This window comes from Myotis daubentonii, chromosome 1, assembly GCF_963259705.1.
Source record: "Myotis daubentonii chromosome 1, mMyoDau2.1, whole genome shotgun sequence".
In the NCBI taxonomy this organism is placed as follows: domain Eukaryota; kingdom Metazoa; phylum Chordata; class Mammalia; order Chiroptera; family Vespertilionidae; genus Myotis; species Myotis daubentonii.
Genome location: NC_081840.1, coordinates 128,423,369 through 128,445,837, shown reverse-complemented (window position 1 = coordinate 128,445,837; position 22,469 = coordinate 128,423,369). Strand labels below are relative to the sequence as shown.

At 44.4% G+C, this 22,469-nt stretch overlaps 1 pseudogene; it reads left to right on the top strand.

The window, feature by feature from the left end:
• Window positions 1-260: 260 nt before the first annotated feature.
• Window positions 261-1,836, top strand: LOC132234549 (UDP-GalNAc:beta-1,3-N-acetylgalactosaminyltransferase 2-like; annotated as a pseudogene).
• Window positions 1,837-22,469: the final 20,633 nt, after the last annotated feature.

Below are 22,469 nucleotides of genomic sequence, written 5' to 3'. Positions count from 1 at the left end.
CTTAGGCTGATGCTCTATCCACTGAGCAAAAGCAACTACGGCTTATTTTTTTTATTGTATTTATTTAGATACACTTTAGTCCTCGTCCCAGGATACACATTGATTTTAGAGAGGGGGAAGAGAGATAGATGATAGATCGATGATAGGTAGATAGACAGATAGGTTGACAGATACCTTTTGGTACATAGGACAATGCTCCAACCATCCCAGCCACACCAGCCAGGGCTAATTTTGTCTTATATTTTTTAATAACACTAGACATGGTCAGCGAGGGGGGCTCCGCAGCTGCCGCCCCTGCTTCTGAGGAGCCCAGGTGCGGGCCGGGAACCCGAGGCCCCTGGACAGCAGTGGACGCCCCTGGAGCGGCCCCTGCCCTCCACAGGAACTGAAAAGGGAGGGCCTAGGGCGCGATGGGGGTTCTGGGTGGGTTTTTTGTGGCCAACACTACAAGGGCTGGTGCTGCTGGGCCCTTGCTGCTCCTGGCGGTGCTACACCTCTGGCTGCAGCTGCCCTTCGCCCCTCTCCCCGCAGATCCATGGGCCCCATTTCCGCAGGGGAATCTAGTCACTGTGATGTGGTCCTTGAGTGCTGTCAGCCAGCAATAGCCATGAATTTGGGAATGCGATGGGAAGCGCCTGGGGGAGACTTTCAGTACTGCGGCCGCACTAAGGCCCTGGGGCCTGAAGTTCAAAGCCAGCTCCTGGCTGCCAGGTGCCCTTGGAGGACCAGGGACCTACCCTGCAGCTGCTCCACATCTCAGACCCAGTTTGAATCAGGACAGTGAGGCTTCCGTTTCCTGGGACCCTCCAGCAGGCTTCTCCGAGGACCGAGTCCTCAGCGGGAGCTGTGGGGTCCCCACCCCATCGTGAGTGCCAGGCGGGGTGGAAGGAGCCAGCCCTGTGGGCTTCCCAGGACCATCCCCGCCCCGCTGTCCCCGGCAGGGCAGGGGGCGGCCTCTTCCTCGCTGCTTTAGTCCTGAGCTGGGTGCGCAGGTGAACAGGCCGCCTCAGCAGGGAGCTCCGAAGGCACCTGGCGGGGCGGGGGTGAGAGCCAAGACCTCCTGGCCAGAGACCCACTGCGCAGGGCGGGGCCGGGGCGGGTCCTCAGAGCCTCCAGGGGGGGAGGCGTGGCCGCAGAACATCCCGGGAGGTGCAGGGCTTGGCAGGCAGGTCCAGATGTATGCAGGAAGGGGTCTCACAGAGCCCTCTGTCCCTGGGAGACGTGCTGATCCCCTCAGGGGTCCCCCACAGGAAGGTGCTCCCTGAGGAGGAGAGCCGCCTCCACCAGGACACTGTCTCCGCGGGTGTCGCCCACACTCATCGGAACGTCCCTGCAGAGCTGTGGAGCCTCTATACTAGTAAACAGCGTGGAGACACCAGCTTTGATTTGTGGCTGAAGACAGAGGACAGCTGTTCCCTGGACCTAGAAGCCGTGGGTCAGAGAATCCGCACAGGACCCTGGAGGCCCGAATGTTTGGTGGGGAAACTCCAGGCTGAATGGGGTGGACCGGACAGGAATGTGGCAGGAGCTGGAGGACTCCAGCCCTGCTCACCGGCTTCTGCATGTGGGGGGGGGGGGGGGGGAGGTGTCTCCAGGGACATCATCCACTGGCTGGCCAGCAGGGCAGGGGCTAAAGACGCACCAGGGTGAAGAGTCAGCTGGGAATAAGGATGGTGGCCATCGGACCTAAAAGGTTCTAGGACAGCCTGTGGCTGTGAGAGAAGACATGAGAAACAGGGATGCTGTCCTCCCCTTCATGTTCACAGGAGCTCATGGACCTGTGGGGACTCAGGGAATTGCAGGGACCCTTGTCAGTGTGAGGCCAGATTAGGGTGACTCTAAGGCAGTGGTTCTCAACCTTCCTAATGCCGCCACCCTTTAATACAGTTCCTCATGTTGTGGTGACCCCCAATTTCATTGTTACCAATTGAACATAATTAAGGCATAGTGATTAATCACAAAAACAATATGTAATTATATATGTGTTTTCCGATGGTCTTAGGTGACCCCCAAAGGGATCGCGACCCACAGGTTGAGAACCGCTGGTCTAGAGACAAACAGTACCAGGTGATCACTGCTGATGTATCTGTGATTCTTTGTGCAGACTCTGGAGTGAGGTCCAGCAGCTCTCTCAGCAGCACAGTCAGATGTAGGTAAAAAGTCTATTCCTCAATCATAAATTATTATAACCACTGTGAAAGTTAGCACCGACAAAGATGTATGCTCTTTATAATATTTACATGTTGGGATAATTAATACTTATAATATTGTGCTAAAATATCCATTTTGTATTTTCTGATGTCCTTAAGAAAATGCTATTATGCATTCTCTTGTATAGAATTAGAGAAAGTTCTAAATACCCATGCACATTTTCATACGACAAGGAAAAATCATTACCCCAGGATAAATGCCCATTGCCGTGGTAACCCCATTAGGAAGTGGGCAAGAAGAGCGGACGTGCATGCCTCACAAGATGAGGACCGACAGATAATCACATACAAACACCCTTCAACTTCTGCAGGGCCTGCAATATAAAAACAGAGATTCTAAAACAATTTGCTAAAGACACACAGAGAAAATGGCATTAATTACTTTTTCTTCAGTATTCAGACCATGTCTGGATCATCATGAAGTTTCCAGGTGATGCGTTTTATTCCACAAACATTTCAGTGTTTTAGAGGTAGCTTAATTAGTCCTCATAGCAACCCTATGATATCGGTAATATTATTACCACCGTTTTTTAGATGTGTTCATCTGAAAACGCACAAGTTCAAGTGATTTGCCCAAGATCATGAAATTGGTGAGTGGTAGATCTAGGTTTGAATCCAGGAAGGCAGCTCATACTAGTAATCTCCACAGCGGTTTAACCTTCTCAGTGTTGGCTTTATGTATAATCTGTGGCCCCAGCATGAACCCAGGTTAAAGACTTTCATCCCTAAGAATATTCATTCTATATTCAAAGACATACATGAGTAAAAGCATTTTAGAAAAGCATACTTGTGGCTCATTCTATATACCAGGCAGTTTCCTAAGCCAGTATAGTTAGCCCTGAACACCTCACCTGTATAGGGTTTTGTACATAAAAAATATGATGTTTCTCTCCTGCTCATTACTTATCACTATGGCCTATATCTCTGTCAGAGAAAGGGAGGGGCTTTATTCTTGGTGCTGTCCCCAAACAGGCAGTAACTCCACCTTCTCCAAGAAAGAGTATGAGGACATCTTCTGGGGACAGTCCTGCATGAAATAAATTGTGTTGTCTTTTTGAGAATGCCATGCAAAGTGTCCACATCCATTTCCTAAATTTCAGTGATTCTAAATACTTGAGACGTTGCAAGAGTAAAATTCCTAGTCAACAGTTAGACATTTACAACTTCAGTACCTTTGAATCAAGCCCAAGGCCAGCATGAACCAATATGATAGACAGGGCTATGCTTCTCAAAGCACAGGACCACTTGTGCTTGATCTGTACATTATCACTAATGACAGGGATATTTTTGTGAGAAACCCAGCAAGCAGCATGCATGGGATGGAGAAGTCAAACAACCCTTTAGATAGTTTTCAAATACAGAAAACACTTTTCGGCACCGTGGATGTGAGAGAGACTACTCTGTAATCTCAGGAACCACTTCCTTTATGCTTAGCCCTCAGATACAATTACATTAAACTTTACTTTAAAATTAATATAATAAAGGAGCAAAGAAAAAGCTTTAGTATGCTGATTAAAAGGACAGATTAGAAAAATTATTGGAATAAATGAAATTGAAAGAGAGAAATAGGAGGCAGTATTAGAAAGTGTGATCAAATATTAAATGTTTTAATAAAATGCCTAATTCAGTCATCTCTTTATGTGCAACTAGCAAACAGTTCCTGAAATTATTTGCATGAAATAAATTCCGTTGTCTCAGATTACCTGAAATAAATATAAACACCTATATGGACTCTATTTTACCTTCAAACCAGATGATTTAATAAAAAGACATAACCTACTTTACAAAGGCTTAAACCTTTGTGAGTGATGGTGAATTGGATATTGCTCTATCATGTCAGCTGGTGCCTCTTTTCGTCAGTCATTAAATACGTACCACTGCCTTCAGTATCTGAGACACTGTAGTACAAGCATGTCAAACTCATGGCCCGTGGGCTGCATGCAGCCCACAATGAATATTTTCGTGGCCCAGCCAATGTAACGGTATGTAAGAAACATTTTAATAAAAATGTTGTAGCTTAATTTTTACAATATCCTTTTATACATAATTATTAATAACGAACTACAATGTTTGCTAATGACTGATTACTATAACCGTGGTGCATTCATTTCCCGTACCCGCCTTACATGCAGGCACACCATTTCTCTCCACCAATACCAGCAGCGGATATTTTAGCAGCCGATTGCCACGTCATTAGTCTTGTAATGACTTGTTTGGTGTGCACAACAGGAAATATTTCACTTCAGAGAACAAGAAAAATAAGTTTATTTGCATTATGCCTATTAATTTGTGCAGTTATTGTCTGGTAAGTTAATGTTCAAGAAAAATATTAATTTTTATTAAAATGTTCTATTATTTTATGTTAACAATTTCTCATTTATTTCAGCCCTTTGTATTCAGCACGTCTCTATCAAAATAAACCTACGTTTCTATGAAAATTAAAGCTTTTGTTTTTTTGTGGCCCACATAAACTTAAACCTTGTTTATTTGGCCTTTGTTAACCTTTGAGTTTGACATGCTTGCTGTAGTAGGTATTTGAGATAATGAACAAGGACTCAGTACTGCTTTCAGCCTGTTGGGGAGCGAGATGAACTGACAGTCTCAATGTTATGCAAGCATCAGTATGAACTGAGACAGGAGGTGTGAGTCCCACAGGTCCAAAGAAGGGAAAGGGGAGAAAGGCAGGGTTAGGAGAGTGAGACGTTTATGGAAGACACAGAAGTTTCCTCCAAGGTAGGAAGAGAAAGTGGGACACATTCTGAGACCAAGTAGTTGAGTGTGACTGAGGAAGCTGAATTGTGAGTGAATGCTGCCGTTGTTGACGGCACGTCCACACCTCGGGAAAGATTTCTCCGTCAGACACTGTGAGGCTCCTGCCCTTCATCCTTCTCCATCAGTACCCTCTTCCCACCACGTCCTGAGAAGCACCACTCATTAAATGACTAAACAAATTTAGTAAGGTTGAGGCCTTCTGTATGTAAGCTACTAGAATAGACATAAATTGGGAACAGCTTTTCGCAGGGAGGCGCCCACAGGTCCGGGACGGAGTGGTAGAAGGTCCGAGGCCTTCTTGGCAGAAGCGCTCCTGCTTCAAGGCAGCAGCGCCTGGGCCCAGTGGGCCTCGGCCACCCTTGCTGAGCCAGGCATCCCAGGCAGGGAATGGGAGCAGGACAGTGGCAAGGAGGCCAGGGAAGGGGAGGCCGCAAACACCTGGCCAGGGCTGAGCCCTGGGCTGGGGGTTAATGCCCCCTCCTGAACGGAGCTATAAGAAGGGAAGGAGGGAGGGAAGGACTTTATAAAGGAGTCAGTAGAGAGCAGAGTTAAAGAAGGAAAGAAGATGTGGGAGTGAACTGTAGGAGCTACAATGAAAATCAAGTGTAGTTCTGTACTGGGGACAGATTTTAAAAGTAGGAGTCAGAAAATAAAAAAGATAAATGATAGTGAATAATTAGGCAGGTAGATAGATATTAAAACAGTGGAAGTAAGTAGAGAAGAATGTATGGAAAAGGCAGGATGAGAGAGAAAGAGAGAAAGAAGAAGTTTAAAGGGAAGCCTGTAGAGCTTAAAAGGAGACTGGGAAGAGGGAAGAAATGGGGGAGGGAGCAAAGCAGGTCCGAGGGAGAAAATGAAGAAAAAAATTAAGGTGGGAAGGAAGGAAAAGGGGAGGGAGGAAACGGGTAAAGATAAAGGAAAGAAGGAATGTGGGGAGGGAGGATGGGTAGGAGAATGATGGGAAGAATGATGATGGAACAGAAGTAGGAAATAAGGAGGAAAGAAAAGTTTATAAATGATGAGTCAGTAGAAAAAAGTATACATAAAGGAGAGAGAAAAATTGTGTGAGAGGGAGAAGCCAATAAGGAAGTCAAATGCAATTGTGTGTGAAGGGGATAAGATTTAAAAAAAAAAAAAAGTTAATAGGGATGACCAGGCTGGCAGAGGAGGGCAGTTAGGTGGATCAGGCAGGCAGCAGAGTGGTTAGAGCAGACAGGCAGGTGAGCAGTTAGGAGCCAGAGGTCCCGGATTGTGAGAGGGATATCCAACTGGCAGTTGGATATCTCCTGAGGGCTCCCAGATGGGAGAGGGTGCAGGTCAAGCTGAGGGACCCTGCCACCCCCATGCATGAATTTCATGCACTGGGCCTCTAGTAATCTTATAAAATCTCAAAAATATCTTATGGAAGGAGGACTTTTTATTCTCCAAATGAGTGTGAAAACAATTTCCCTGGGACCACATTTTCTTTGTCAGAGGTCTGGGGGATGTGGCCACCTGCTTGTGATATGGCAGGTGTCCCCTTGCTTCTAAGCACACAGGAAACTCTGCCTTGGTTGTAGAGGAAAGAATGCCTTCTTTCATAAGGTGTGTTCTTTTTTCCCCTTAATTTGTATTATAGAAAGTTTTGTAAATATACAAGAATTATCAACAAGAGGCCAATTTTATTTCAAATACTCCCAAGTTATTTAGAAGCAAATCCTTATTGAAATAAATTAGCAAAGAAGTTGCTCACACTACTGATGAGTGAGTACTAGCATCACCAGAAATATCAGTTGATATTTTCATTTGTTTATATAAATGAGTAAGAACAAAATATGTGTTGGAATCTCACTTGTTTGTCAAAGATGTGAGTGACTTACAAGACATCAAGTCTTGGTTTGTAGCATATGCTGATTTCTGTCTTATAAATAATTCCATCCTGGGCCATGTTAAGCTATGAGCATGATGTCACTGAATGTGGAGTTGAAAGAAATGGGCGGTGTCACACCATTGCATAATATTTCTATAATCTCAAGAGCAGTGATAAGGAGAAATGTAGTAAAAGACTTAGGGTAAGATTTATGGTCAGTTTTAAGTATTTATTGCTCTTGTTTACAATGCAGGTTAGTTAACTCTAAGTATTTATAATTTAATTTTTTGAAATCACCATTTTTCAAAACGGGCTCACAAAATTCCTCAAAATTTAATTTTCAGTGTTTAGCTCCAGCACACAAAATACAGAAATAGTTTATTCCTTTATTGCCAATCTACTACTCTTAAAACAGGATTTACACTGAAGAAGACAGGAAGTGTTTAGCACTTACTAAGAAGAGGACACAGTGGAGGTAAGGTAGGTAACTTGATGAGCCCCAAAAGTTTGCCTCAGATGACGGCACAGTAGAAAAGGATTATCATCCCAAACAGGTTTCCTCCAGGAAGACATTTTCTGCCAGTGATTGACCAAACTACAGCCACAGGAGAACCACCATGGAAACTGAAATAAACTAGGAAAACGAGTTTTTATCAATAAGTTGTTATATGCAGGTTTAAATATAACCTAAATTAAAAAAAAATATTGAATATGTACACAAGTACTTTTAACCATGTGTAAGTTTAAGGACATAATTACTATGAGCAATCAGGGAATTACCAGCATCTGAGGAAACCGACTGTTACCCCAGCTTTGAATCCACCTAAGTGCCCCCCTCCGAGTGCCATCCCCAGTTCCTCTCACACTGCCAGAAGGAACTACTGTCTTAAATTTTTTTTGCCATTTTCTTATTTTTCTTTATAATTTTACCATAAATATCTCAGGAGTTAATATTAAAAAGAGAATCACTATCTTTACCTTCTTCACAGGAACATGAGAATACTGGGACAATCAATCACGCGCCAGTATTTTAGTTTTGCCTAGAAGTAGACATTATTATTGTTTCTTTTCTGCAATGTTTGTTTAGAATTACCCACATACTTACCTATTTTAAAAAATATATTTTTATTGATATCAGAGAGGGAGGGAGAGGGAGATAGAGATGGAAACATCAAAGATGAGAGAGAAGAAGATGGCGGCATAGGTTAACGCCGGAGATCGCTGCCTCGAACAACCACTTCAGAGATATAACTAAAGGACAGAACGGACATCATCCAAAACCACAGGAAGGCTGGCTGAGTGGAAATTCTACAACTAGGAGGAAAGAGAATATCATACCCAGACTCAGAGGAGGCGCAGTGCTGAAGTGAAATACTCAGGTGCGGAGTGCGCACGCGGAGCGGGCTGGTGGCGGAGGGCGCAGTTGTTGTTTTCAATCGGGAGGGAGTTTCAGACTCTGAGCTCCAGATCCGGGCGAGTCTCTGGGGACCAAGACTCAAACGGGAGAAGCGGGACTGTCTGGCTTCGGTCGGAACTCAAAGGCAGCTTTCTCTCAGAGGTTTGCAGCCATTGCCGGGACTCTGAGAGGCAGAGCCCCTGGGGAAGGAACTGAGAGCAGCCATAACTGCTCGCTCCGGCCTGCCCTGTAGATGCCCTGGGACCCGCCCCGCCCAAGCCCTGCGCAGAACCATTTGCAGGATAGCCTCAGGCAAACGCTAGATTAGCACCGCCCTAGAGATCCAGCACAGAAGCCCTCCCACTGCAGACCCAGCGGACTCTCATAGCCAGTTAGCCTGGAGGTCAAATCACCCCTGGTATTGCCGACATCAATCAAGGCTTAAAGGCAACAAGACTGCACACAAAGACCACTAGGGGGTGTGCCAAGAAAGCATAAAAAATGCGGAGACAAAGAAACAGGACAAAACTGTCAATGGAGGATATTGAGTTCAGAACCACACTTTTAAGGTCTCTTAAGAACTATCTAGAAGCTGCCGATAAACTTAGTAAGGCTCTCGAAAAGACTGGTGAGACCGCCGATAAATGTAGTGAGATCCTCAAGAAATCTAATGAGACCCTCGATGTTATATTGGGGAACCAACTAGAAATTAAGCATACACGGACTGAAATAACGAATATTATACAGACTCCCGACAGCAGACCAGAGGAGCGCAAGAATCAAGTCAATGATTTGAAATGCGAGGAAGCAAAAAACATCCAACCGGAAAAGCAAAATGAAAAAAGAATCCAAAAATGTGAAGATAGTGTAAGGAGCCTCTGGGACAGCTTCAAGCGTACCAACATCAGAATTATAGGGGTGCCAGAAGATGAGAGAGACCAAGATATTGAAAACCTATTTGAAGAAATAATGACAGAAAACTTCCCCCACCTGGTGAAAGAAATGGACTTACAGGTCCAAGAAGCGCGGAGAACCCCAAACAAAAGGAATCCAAAGAGGACCACACCAAGACACATCATAATTAAAATGCCAAGAGCAAAAGACAAAGAGAGAATCTTAAAAGCAGCAAGAGAAAGAAACCCAGTTACCTACAAGGGAATACCCATATGACTGTCAGCTGATTTCTCAACAGAAACTTTGCAGGCCAGAAGGGAATGGCAAGAAATATTCAAAGTGATGAATACCAAGAACCTACAACCAAGATTACTTTATCCAGCAAAGCTATCATTCAGAATTGAAGGTCAGATAAAGAGCTTCACAGAAAAGGAAAAGCTAAAGGAGTTCATCACCACCAAACCAGTATTATATGAAATGCTGAAAGGTATCCTTTTGTGAGGCCCCCCAAGAGGGACCCTCACTCTGTCCCACAGATCGACGGCGACCCCAATCAACCGCAGGAGACGTCACTTGATGCAAAACGCAAGAGGCTTTATTCTTTATTCCAGCGCGCTGGGGCCCAACCCGTACTCACACAAGAGCAGAGGAGTTGTGCGCCCAGCAAGGAGTTTTTCAGCTAATTATATGCTAAAATCACACATCAGGGAGGGGTTGCATGCAGGAGGGTAAGAGGAGAAAGAAATTGTTTGTGTCTTGATAGGGATAAGGCACTCCTTACAGTCTGTTCCTCTCAAGGTTGATTGAAGCTGGGTTTACTCAACCCATCCTTTGTTGGGGCTATCTCCTGTAATAGCCTTGGGGAGGGCGTCATTCCCTCTGTTCCTATCTCTAGTGGGGGAAGCCTAGGGAGTTGAGATAAAACAGGCAGCTAGGCCTGGCAGCTGGGCCTGAGCAGTTTGTAACATTCTTTTATTCTTTCACTTTAAGAAGAGGAAGAGGAAGAAAAAGGTAAAGATACAAATTATGAACAACAAATATGCATCTATCAACAAGTGAATCTAAGAATCAAGTGAATAAATAATCTGATGAACAGAATGAACTAGTGATTATAATAGAATCAGGAACATAGAAAGGGAATGGACTGACTATTCTTGGGGGGGAAAGGGGTGTGGTAGATTCGGGAAGAGACTGGACAAAAATCGTGCACCTATGGATGAGGACAGTGGGTGGGGAGTGAGGGCGGGAGTGTGGGGCGGGAACTGAGAGGAGGGGAGTTATGGGGGGGGGGGAAAGAGGAACAAATGTAATAATCTGAACAATAAAGATTAAAAAATATATATATATAATTAAAAAAAAAAAAAGATGAGAGAGAATCATTGATTGGCTGCTACCTGCATGGCCCCCACTGGAGATCGAGCCCGCAACCCAGGCACGTGTCCTGACTGAGAAATCGAACCATGATCTTCTGGTTCATAGGTCAATGCTCAACCACTGACCCACACCGGGCAGGCCTTACCTATTTTTTTTTTTTTAATCATCATTCATTATGGCATCTCACATCTTTCACTAGAGACAATAGTTGCCTGAAGTGTTTTTAGTAGAGGCATATCTTAGAATGTGAAATACTTTTCCCTGTTTGAAACTTTGTGTTCTATAAAACTATGCACTGAAAATAGAAAGGCTCATGGGAAAACAGGGCTGGCCAGACCACGCTCAACTCAAGACTTGTGAGCAAAGCACTAACAAAAATAGGAACCACCCTGACATAAAAGTGCCAGCCCAGTCAGATCTCCACTGGCATTTGTCTCTCCCGCCTTCAGGCTCTCCTCTGCAGACTTAAGCCCTGGAGCCACACTTCCTGTTTCAAGATGGAGAATCTTGAGGGCTTTGCTTTAAATAGAGAGGAGTTCCATCTAAATCTGCAGTCTTCTCCATCAATTAAATGTTGTTTTAATCTTTTAATTTTTTAAATGGCCCTAACAGGTTTGGCTCAGTGGATAGAGCATCGGCCTGTGGACTCAGGGGTCCCAGGTTCAATTCCGGTCAAGGGCATGTACCTTGGTTGTGGCACATCCCCAGTGGGGAGTGTGCAGGAGGCAACTGATCGATGTTTCTCTCTCATCGATGTTTCTAACTCTCTATCCCTCTCCCTTCCTCTCTGTAAAAAATCAATAAAATATATTTAAAAAAAAAAAATTTTTAATGTACCTCCAGGCCCTGGTCAGTGTGGATCAGTAGTTAGAGTGTCCTCCCACGCACCAAAGGGTCATGGGTTCGATTCCAGGTGAGGGCACATACACAGGTTGTGAGTTCCATCCCTGTTGGATTGCTTGGGCCAATGAGCGATGTTTCTCTTTCTCTCTCCCTCTCCCTTCCTCTCTCTCTCTAGAATCAATGAAAAAAACATATTCTTAGAGGAGGACTTAAAAAGAAAAAAAAATGCTGATTTGGTTCAGTGGATAGTGTTTCTGTGGGGGCCGAAGGGTACAGGGTTGGACTGAGATCAATGGCATGTAACCTGGTTGCAGGCTCAATCCGGGGCGCTGGTTGGGGATTCAGCAAGAGGCAACCAATAGATGTCTCTCACATTAGTTTCTGTCTTTCTCCCACCCTTCCACTCTCTGTTAAAAAAAAAAAAAATCAATGCAAAAATATCCAGGTGAGGATTAACTAAAACAAACAAATGAACACCCATTCTCAGTGTGATTATGGAAGGAGCATATGAAGTATTTGTTGAATGAACGAGAAGGGATTGTACTTCGCTTTCTGTTTTAGCAACTCTGCAAGCCAGAGGGTTTATTTTTTATCTTAATTTTTATTGATTGATTATTTTAGAGAGAGGAAGGGAGCTAGAGAAACACCGGTGTGTTGTTCCACTTATTACGCTTTCTTTGGTTGTTTCTTGTCTGTGCGGTGACCAGGCATCCAACCCGCAACATTGCTGTATCAGGAGGAGTTTCTAACCCGCTGCGCTGCATGCTGTCAGGGCCCCTCAACAAAACCCCTCTGGTGTGCCCTGGCCCCTGTTGTTGGTCGAAGCTCCTCTGCCACAGCAAAGGTTTGGGTTCCATTCTGTCAGGGCACCTAGTTAGGTTTCAAATTTGATCCCCGGTTGGGGCTAACTGCTGCTCAGGAAGTGACTGAGGATCACTGAGGTCCATGTGCTCTCATCATTTGGTGGGGAGCTGGGGTTCCACTGCTGACATGGCTGACTCCAATCCACACCACCCCTGGTCCTCCATCAAGGATGAGTCCCAACTATGGCAGCTGCGTGGCCTCCGCCAGCATACACATCCACATGAGTAGGTTGCCCTCTCCATGGCTCTCCAGGCCTGGCTGCTGCATAGTCTCCCTGGGAGGTGGATTTCTGGGGTTCCCAGGGAGCGCGCCCTCCATGCTGGACTCCCAGGGAGAGCGGGGTCCTAGAGGGAAAGCACTTCGCTCTGCCTCCCTTTGGGGCTCCTGGGCTGGAGTGGAGCACCCATCCTGTGCAGGGCTCAGAGGGGAGAGCCACCCCAGGGAGGCCTCCTAGCTGGGTGCTGAGAAAACAAAATTGGAGGCCTTCCTCCTTGAACCCTGTCATCTTCAGTATAGAGAGGGACAGATGAAAGCCTCAGCAGCCTCACTGGGGCACTTTTAAAAGTAGTTATTTTTGTGTGTGTGTGTGAAAATAAGTTTATTGTGTAATCAATATTGTGTAATCATTGTGCTTTATTGTGTAATCATTGTGATTACACAATAACCTGCATTGAGTTATTTGCTGGGATGTTTGTGCTTTAGGGCATGTGAACACATTTTATTTGATTTGATGTAGCCCCAGGTCCACGGCCCTCGTGCAGCAGGCAGCCGTGCCTACACACTCCTGCCAGTTGTTACCCATGAGGGCGTCCTGGACTAATTTGCATATTCCTCTATTATATACTTATATCTATATGTATATATATATATAAAATAATGGAATATATATATATATATATATATATATATATATATATATATATATATTCCATTTTTCTTCTTTTACTTTTCTCTCATACCATTTTTTCTCTCTTCAATATCATTTGTGCTCTCTTTTCTCTCACCTGATTCTCTTTTCTCTGGTGGTCACTTATATTGGGGTTATTGTGAGTACACTCATGTTTTGTCCTCTTTGTGTCGTGTCTTGTCAAGGTGAAATTTAGGCTGCTTGGTCAATGTGCTAGAGAGCGAGCCACATAACCAGACACCCAGAGAGGAGACTCTATCCATAAATGGGTCAATAACACTCCAGATTCAACTACAGAGACAGGAAGAAGGCGGCAGTGAGGGAGAGAGCATGAGTGAGTGAGGGAGCAGAGGAGGAGTGTGTGGTCATGTGGGATGTGCGTGTGTGTGTGTGACTGAGACAGAGTTAGATCCCACAGGACCTTTGGGGGGAGGATAACCAGGCTCGCCTAACCAGGCAGCCTCTGCTACTGTTGCAGGCAGTCCCGGAGTGGCCAGCTCTTCCTCAGAGGCCTCACCATTTTGAAGGCAAGAGCTGCTGTGACTGGGAGCCCAGCTTCACCTCCACCAGGGTACCCTCAGATAATACCCAGAACTCTACAGCCATCCCTGCTGGGGACCTGCTGCCTTGGCTGCAGTCCCACGATCAATGAGACTCTAGCCACCTTGGGCACAGGCTCCTGTGAGTTCTGAAGTGCGCTCCCCTCTGACTGGCCCTATTGCTTTAGCCCAGGGCACTGAGACCATGCGAGCAGCAGACACATAGGCAGCCCACTCCCATCCAAGGAGCAGCAGCCCCATAACCGGCTGGCCCCAGCTGAGGAACAGCAGCCTCACACGGCCTGCCCCCATCCAAGGAGCAGCAGCCGTGCGAGTGGCCCACCCCCCTGTCTAAGGAGCGGCAGCCAAGTGCACAGCCTGTCTCTATCCAAGGAGAAGCCCACCCTGATCCAAGGGGAAGCCCGCCCCCACCCCTGCCTGAGGAGCAGCAGCTGTATGAGCAGCCCGCCCTTGACCAAAGAGCAGCAGCTGCATTCAGCCTGCACCCATCTGAGGAGCAGTAGGTGTGTGAGCAGCCCACCCCTGTCCAAGGAGTAGCAGCCTTGCACACAGCTCACCCACGTTCAAGGAGCAGCAGCCTTGCAAGCAGCCTGCCCCTATCCGAGGAGCAGCAGTCACTCAAACAGCCTGTCCCTGTCCAAGGAGTAGCAGCTGCAAAAGTAGCCTATCCTTGTCCGAGGAGCAGCAGCTCTATGAGCAGCCCATACCTGTTCTAGGAGTAGCAGCTGCATGAGCATCCCTCCCCCATTCAAGGAGAAGCAGCTGCCTGAGCAGCCTGCCCTGGTCTGAGAAGCAGCAGCTGCACAAGCAGCCTGCACACATCTGAGGAGCAGCAGCCCTGTGCAGCCTGCCTCCGACCAAAGAGCAGCAGCCACATGAAGCCCACGCCCGTCAGAGGAACAGCAGCCTCGCGAGCACCCCAGCCCCGTACTAGCAGCAGCAGCCCTGCAAGCAATCGGCCCCTCTCCAAGGAGCAGTGGCCTCACGAGCAGCCCACCACTGTCTGAGGAGCAGCAGCCACATACAGCCTGCCCCCGTCCCAGGAGCAGCAGCCACACAAGCACCCTGTCCCCGTCTGAGGAGCAGCAGTCCTGTGAGCAACCCGCCCCCATCCGTGGAGCAGCAGCTGCATGAGAAGCCCACCTCCATCTGAGGAGGAGCAGCCATGCACAGCCTTCCCCCGTCGTAGGAGCAGTAGCCCTGTGAGCATCCTTCCCCCGTCTGAGGAGCAACAGCCTTGTGAGTACCCCATCCCTGTCCAAGGAGCAGCAGCTGCATGAACAGCATCCCCCCACCATGCAGAGAAACCACCACTGCTGGAAACAGCACCAATCAAGAGAGCCACTGCCAACTGAGGAGCAGCTGCTACCTGAGGAGCCACTGCCAACCAAGGAGCAGCCCCTGCACAACTCAACACCTAGGTTCTTCAGTGAGAACAAAAATGGGTAGACAAAGAAACCCCCAAAAGAAAGAAAATGAGATTCTTCAGAAAAGCACATAAGTGAAACAGAGGCATGCAATATGTCACATAAAGAATTCAGAATAAGGGTCATACAGTTCATAAACCAGATGATTGAAAAAATAAACAACTTATGTAAGAATCAAGAAGAAATAAAGAGTGATATAGCTGCAATAAAAAACACCATGGAAAGTTTCAACAGTAGACTAGGAGAAGCGGAGGACCGAATTAGCAAATTAGAAGACAAGGAAGCAAAACACACACAAACTGAACTACAGTTGGAGAAAAAAATTAAAAGACATGAGGAGAGCCTAAGGGAGCTATGGGGCAACATGAAACGAAGCAACATACAAATAACAAGCATGCCAGAACGACAGGAAGAGGGACATGGGTTAGAAAACCAAATTGAAGAAATAATATCAGAAAACTTCCCTGATATGGGGAAGAAAAAAAGTCACACAAGCACAGAGTGTCCAAAACAAGATGAACCCAAAAAGGCCCACACCAAGACACATCAGAATTATGATAGCAAATATTTGGGACAAAGAGAGAATCTTAAAGACTGCAAGAGAGAGACAGAAAGTTATGTACAAGGGATCTCCTATTAGATTATTAAATGACTTCTCAACAGAAATACATAAGGTCAGCAAAGAATGGAAGGAAATTTACAAAGTGATGCAAAGCAAGGGAATGAATCCAAGAATACTCTAACCCGCAAGGCTATCATTCAAAATTGAAGGGGAAATAAGGAGTTTCACAGACAAAAAAAGGCTAAGGGAGTTTATCACTACCAAGCCAGCAATGCAAGACATGCTAAAGGGACTGTTGTAAAAAGAACAAATAAAAAGGAAAGAAGGAACGTAGGCACAAAAATAAAATTGGCTACAAATAAGTACCTATCAATAAACCTTTAAAAGTAAACTGACTAAATGCTCCAATCAAAAGACACTGAGTCAGAGAACCAAGATGGCGGCGATATAGGCAGACGAGTCCCAGGTCGTGTCCCAGAGCAAATGGAGTGAGCAGCTGAAGCTAGTAACACTCACACCGAATTGGCGAAATTGCTCAGCTGGTGAGAAGGTTTGCAGCCGGGAAGAGCAGAACTCCCCTGGAAAGGTAAAAACAAAAACAAAAACAAAAACAAAAACAAAACAAAACAAAACAAAAAAACAGGGATTTGGGCAGGAAAGTTTGCCAGACCTCTGAGCCCAGAGAGTCGGAGGGAGACCGCGTGGCAGACAGCCACGTCCCTTGGGACAGGCACAGCCCCTGACGGGGGAAAGGAGAACCGCGGGATTCCTGGCGCCACCAGGGAAATTGAGAGCTGGGTTCTGTGATCACGGAGGACTGAGCCTAAAGGGGGCAGCCTGAAGAGCTGACCTGACCATGCAGTCCCGGTAAGAGAAGAAGCTTACAGAAACCAAGCCTTCCCCGTTTCCGCGGCCGGCGTTTGTTTGTCTGTTTTCACTGAATCCTGTTCATGGGACATTTCGGATACAAACACTCACCTGTGCTGAAGAGAGGGAGAGTGTGCGGAGGAGTGGAATCTGGGGAGAGACTGGGGAAGGAGGGGGAGCCGGGAGAGGTTTTAGTGAATTGAGTGCTGAGACACCCCTGAGCCCAGGACTGGGGCAGCCACCCTCTCCGGAGAGTGAGACTCCTCCCCCCAGCCCCCAGGAAAGGAGCACAGCCACACCCAGATTCCACCCTGTACGAGATCAAGGATTAAGATAACCTGATCAGTCCCTGGGAGTTAACAGGGTCTGGCCTATAGGCGGATTTTCAATCCCAGCAACAACATAGCACCGGTAACTAACTATTACGCAGTCAGCTCTGGGCAGTGAACTTCCACTGGAAAGAGAGGCCCTATAGCCTCAGAGGCCAACCCAAGAACACTGTCAACCAGAGGCTGACCCACAAACTGACTCTTTGCTAAACACAAAATAAGGCAGTCTGGGAAATAAATGCGGCATGCTTTAAAATAAGGACTGTGGTTTACAACACAGAGGAACAGTATATCGCAGGGAAACTCAACACTCTCCTGAATACCTGGAAGGTCTAAGGCGAGCCACACTGAAGAATAGAAGAAACGAAGGACCTTCACTACTGCAATTTTTTTTCCTTTTTCACTTTTTAACTAAGAAACCAATTTTTTTTTCATTCTTTTTTTTCTGTTCTTTTTTTTTCTTTTCTTTTTCTTTTCTTCTTTTTCCATCACCTGATTTTACCCTTTTAATTACTACCTTCTTATTTTTAACCAGTATTATTACTGCTACCATTTTACCATTTTTTAAAGTGCCATTTTATTTTTTCTTTATTTTATTTTGGGATTAGTGTTCACCATTCTATTTTCATCGTTATATTATTGGTTGTTTCTAGTTTGCATTCATATCCAGGGAACTGTTGCTGGAATTTGTTGGGATTAATGGCTGTTCTATAGGAGTATTCTCCTCATATAAAAAGTCCACTTCATTCTCTCTTTTCGCTCTTTTTTTTTTTTCTTTTCTTTTCTCGCTTTTATTTTCCCCCTTCCTTTTTCCCAATTTCATTTTTGCACTCCCTTTTTTTGGTCCCTACTTTTCTTTTCCTTTTTCTCTTTTATCTTTTTCTCTTCCTTCTTCCTTATCCCCTAATTCTCTTAATTCAGGTGGTCACCTTTAATTGGGGTTATTAATATCGTGAATATATTTGTGTATAGTGCCTGGTACGTGGTGCCTTGTTGTGTTGTATTTTGTGCCTTTAAATCAACGCAGCAGATCCAAGCAATAGCAACCTCCTGAGCACCACATCCTCTGCTGAGGAACAGCAGCTGTACGTGAAACCTCGCCCCACCAGCCAGAAGAGCCACCACAGCTGTGAACAGCACCCACCAGAGGAGCTGCTGACAACTGAAGAGCAGCTACTACCGCAACCGCCCGAAGAGCAACCACAGACCAAGGAGTCACTGCCACCAAGGGAGCAACCACTGAACAACTCAACGTCTAGATATGTCAGTGAGATCAAACATGGATAGACAAAGAAACCCCCAAAGGAAAGAGAAGGAGGACTCTCCAGAAAAGCAGCTAAGTAATACAGAGGCATGCAACATGACAGATGAAGAATTCAGAATAAGGATCCTAGAGTGCATAAACCGGATGGAGGAAAAAATCGACAACCTCTGCAAGAAGCAAGAAGAAACATATGAAAAAATCGATAACATATGGAAGAAGCTAGAAGAAACAGATGAAAAAATCAACAACTTAAGTAAGACCCAAGAAGAAATGAAGAGTGATATAGCTGCAATGAAAAACTCCATTGAAAGTATCAACAGTAGACTAGGAGAAGCGGAGGACCAAATTAGTGAATTAGAAGACAAGGAAGCAGAACACATCCAAAATGTACTGCAATTGGAGAAAAAAATTAAAAGACAGGAGGAGAGCCTAAGGGAGCTTTGGGACAACATGAAATGAAACAACATACGAATAATAGGAGTACCAGAACAACAGAAGGATGAACAAGGATTAGAAAACCTACTCGAAGAAATAATATCAGAAAACTTTCCTGAGGTGGGGAAGAAAAAAGTCACACAAGCCCAGAGAGTCCCAGACAAGGTGAACCCGAAAAGACCCACACCAAGACACATCATAATCACCATGGCAAATGTTCAGGACAAAGAGAGAATCTTACAGGCTGCAAGAGAGAGACGGAAAGTTACATACAAGGGATCTCCCATTAGACTGTCAAATGACTTCTCAACAGAAACACATCAGGCCAGAAAAGAATGGACTGAAATTTACAAAGTGATGCAAAGCAAAGGACTGAATCCAAGAATACTCTATCCAGCAAGGCTATCATTCAAACTTGAAGGGGAAATAAGAAGCTTCACAGACAAAAAAAGGCTAAGGGAGTTTGTCACCACCAAGCCAGCAATGCAAGGAATGCTAAAGGGACTGGTATAAAAATAAGAAATAAAAATCTCAGAAAGAAAACAGCCACACAAAAAAGAAATGGCTACAAACAAGTACCTTTCAATAATAACTTTAAACGTAAACGGACTAAATGCTCCAACCAAAAGACATCGAGTGGCTGAATGGATAAAAAAACATGACCCATACATCTGCTGTCTACAGGAAACCCACCTCATTAGAAGGGACTCACACAGACTGAATGTGAAAGGCTGGAAAAATATCTTTCAGGCAAATGGAAAGGAAAAGAAAGCTGGGGTAGCAATACTTATATCGGACAAAATAGACCTCAAAGTGAAGGCCTTAACAAGAGATAAGGAAGGCCACTTCATAATACTAAAGGGATCAATACAACAAGAAGATATAACCCTGGTAAGCATATATGCACCCAATGTAGGAGCACCCAAATTCATAAAAAATCTCCTGGAAAATATCAAAGGAGAAATCGACAACAATACAATCATAGTAGGGGACTTTAATACACCATTGACAGCACTGGATAAGTCCTATAGACAAACAATCAGCAAAGATACAGCAATCCTAAATGACTCACTAGATCACATGGACTTAATAGACATCTTCAGAACACTTCACCCCAAAGCCAGAGAATATACGTTCTTCTCAGGTGCTCATGGGACATCTTCAAAAATAGACCACATATTGGGTCACAAGCAAAGTATCCCCAAATTCAAGAAGATTGAAATCATAAAAAGCGTCTTCGCAGACCACGATGGCATAATATTAGAAATAAACTACAATAAAAACAACCCAAAATACTCAAACACCTGGAAGCTGAATAGCATGCTATTAAATATTGATTGGGTTACCAATGAGATCAAAGAAGAAATTAAAAACATCCTGGAAACTAATGACAATGAAAGCACAACAATCCAAAACCTATGGGACACAATGAAAGCAGTCCTGAGAGGGAAGTTTATAGCTCTACAGGCCTATCTCAAAAAACAAGAAAAAATGGTAGTAAATCATCTAACTCTACAACTCAAAGAATTAGAAAGAGAGCAACAAGAAAACCCCAGCGTGAGCAGAAGGAAGGAGATAATAAAGATTAGAGCAGAAATAAATGACATAGAGACCAAAAAAACAATACAGAAAATCAATGAAACCAAGAGCTGGTTCTTTGAAAGGATAAACAAGATTGATAAACCTCTAGCCAGACTCACCAAGAAGCAGAGAGAGAGGACCCAAATAAATAAAATCAGAAACGATAGAGGCGAAATAACAACAGACCCCACAGAAATACAAATGATTGTTAAAAAATACTATGGACAGCTCTATTCCAACAAACTAGACAACCTGGAGGAAATGGACAAATTCCTAGAAAAGTACAACATTCCAAAACTCAATCAGGAAGAATCTAAAAATCTCAACAGGCCAATAACTATGGAAGAAATTGAAGCAGTCATCAAAAAGCTTCCAGCAAACAAAAGCCCAGGACCAGACGGCTTCACAGGGGAGTTTTACCAAACATTCAAGGAAGGACTAAAACCTATCCTCCTCAGACTACTACAAAAAATTCAAGAGGAAGGAACACTTCCAAGCTCATTCTATGAAGCCAGCATCACCCTAATACCAAAACCAGGTAAAGACAACACAATGAAAGAGAATTACAGGCCAATATCCCTCATGAACATAGATGCCAAAATCCTCAACAAAATCTTAGCAAATCGGATCCAGCAGTACATCAGAAAGATCATACACCATGACCAAGTAGGATTTATCCCAGGGATGCAAGGATGGTACAATATCCGCAAATCAATAAACGTGATACATCACATAAACAAATTGAAAGAAAAAAACCACATGGTCATATCAATTGATGCAGAAAAAGCATTTGACAAAATTCAACACCCATTTTTGATAAAAACTCTCAGCAAGGTGGGAGTAGAAGGATCATACCTCAACATAATAAAAGCCATATATGACAGGCCCACAGCCAACATCATACTCAACGGACAAAAACTAACACCATTTCCCCTAAGAACAGGAACAAGACAAGGATGCCCCCTCTCACCACTCCTGTTCAACATAGTACTGGAAGTGTTAGCCATTGCAATTCGGCAAGAAGAAGAAATAAAAGGCATCCAAATTGGAAAAGAGGAAGTAAAACTGTCCTTATTTGCAGACGACATGATATTATACATACAAAACCCTAGAGATTCCATCAAAAAGGTACTAGACTTAATACATGAGTTTGGCAATGTAGCAGGATACAAAATTAACCTCAAGAAATCTGAGGCATTTCTATACACCAATAGTGAACTTTCAGAAAGAGAGATTATAAAAACAATCCCGTTTACCATTCCAACGAAAAAATTAAGCTACCTAGGAATAAACTTAACTAAAGAGGTAAAAGACCTCTACTCAGAAAACTACAGGACGTTGAAAAAAGACATAGAGGAAGACATAAACAGTTGGAAGAACTTACCGTGTTCATGGATTGGTAGAATCAACATCATTAAAATGTCCATACTACCCAAAGCAATCTATAAATTCAACGCACTTCCCATTAAAATACCAACAGCATATTTCAGAAATCTAGAACGAACTTTCCAAAAATTCATCTGGAATAAAAGAAGACCCCGAATAGCTGCAGCAATCCTGAAAAAGAACAAAGTAGGTGGGATCTCAATACCAGATATCAAGTTGTATTACAAAGCCACTGTTCTCAAAACTGCCTGGTACTGGCACAAGACTAGGCATATAGATCAATGGAATAGAATAGAGAGCCCAGAAATCGGCCCGAACCAATATGCTCAATTAATATTTGACAAAGGAGGCAAGAACATACAATGGAGCCAAGATAGTCTCTTCAATAAATGGTGTTGGGAAAATTGGACAGATATATGCAAGAAAATGAAACTAGACCACCAACTTACACCATACACAAAAATAAACTCAAAATGGATAAAGGACTTAAATGTACGATAGGATACCATAAAAATTCTAGAAGAATCCAAAGGCAACAAAATCTCAGACATATGCCGAAACAATTTCTTCACTGATACAGCTCCTAGGGCACTTGAAACTAAAGAAAAAATGAACAAATGGGACTACATCAAAATAAAAAGCTTCTGCACAGCAAAAGAAACCATCAACAAAACCACGAGAAAACCCACTGTGTGGGAAAACATATTTGCCAATGACATATCTGATAAGGGCCTAATCTCCAAAATTTATACGGAACTCATACAACTTAACAAAAGGAAGATAAACAATCCATTCAAAAAATGGACAAAGGACCTAAATAGACACCTTTCAAAAGAGGACATTCAGAAAGCCAAGAGACATATGAAAACATGCTCAAAGTCACTAATCATCCGAGAGATGCAAATCAAAACAGCAATGAGGTACCATCTCACACCTGTCAGACTGGCTA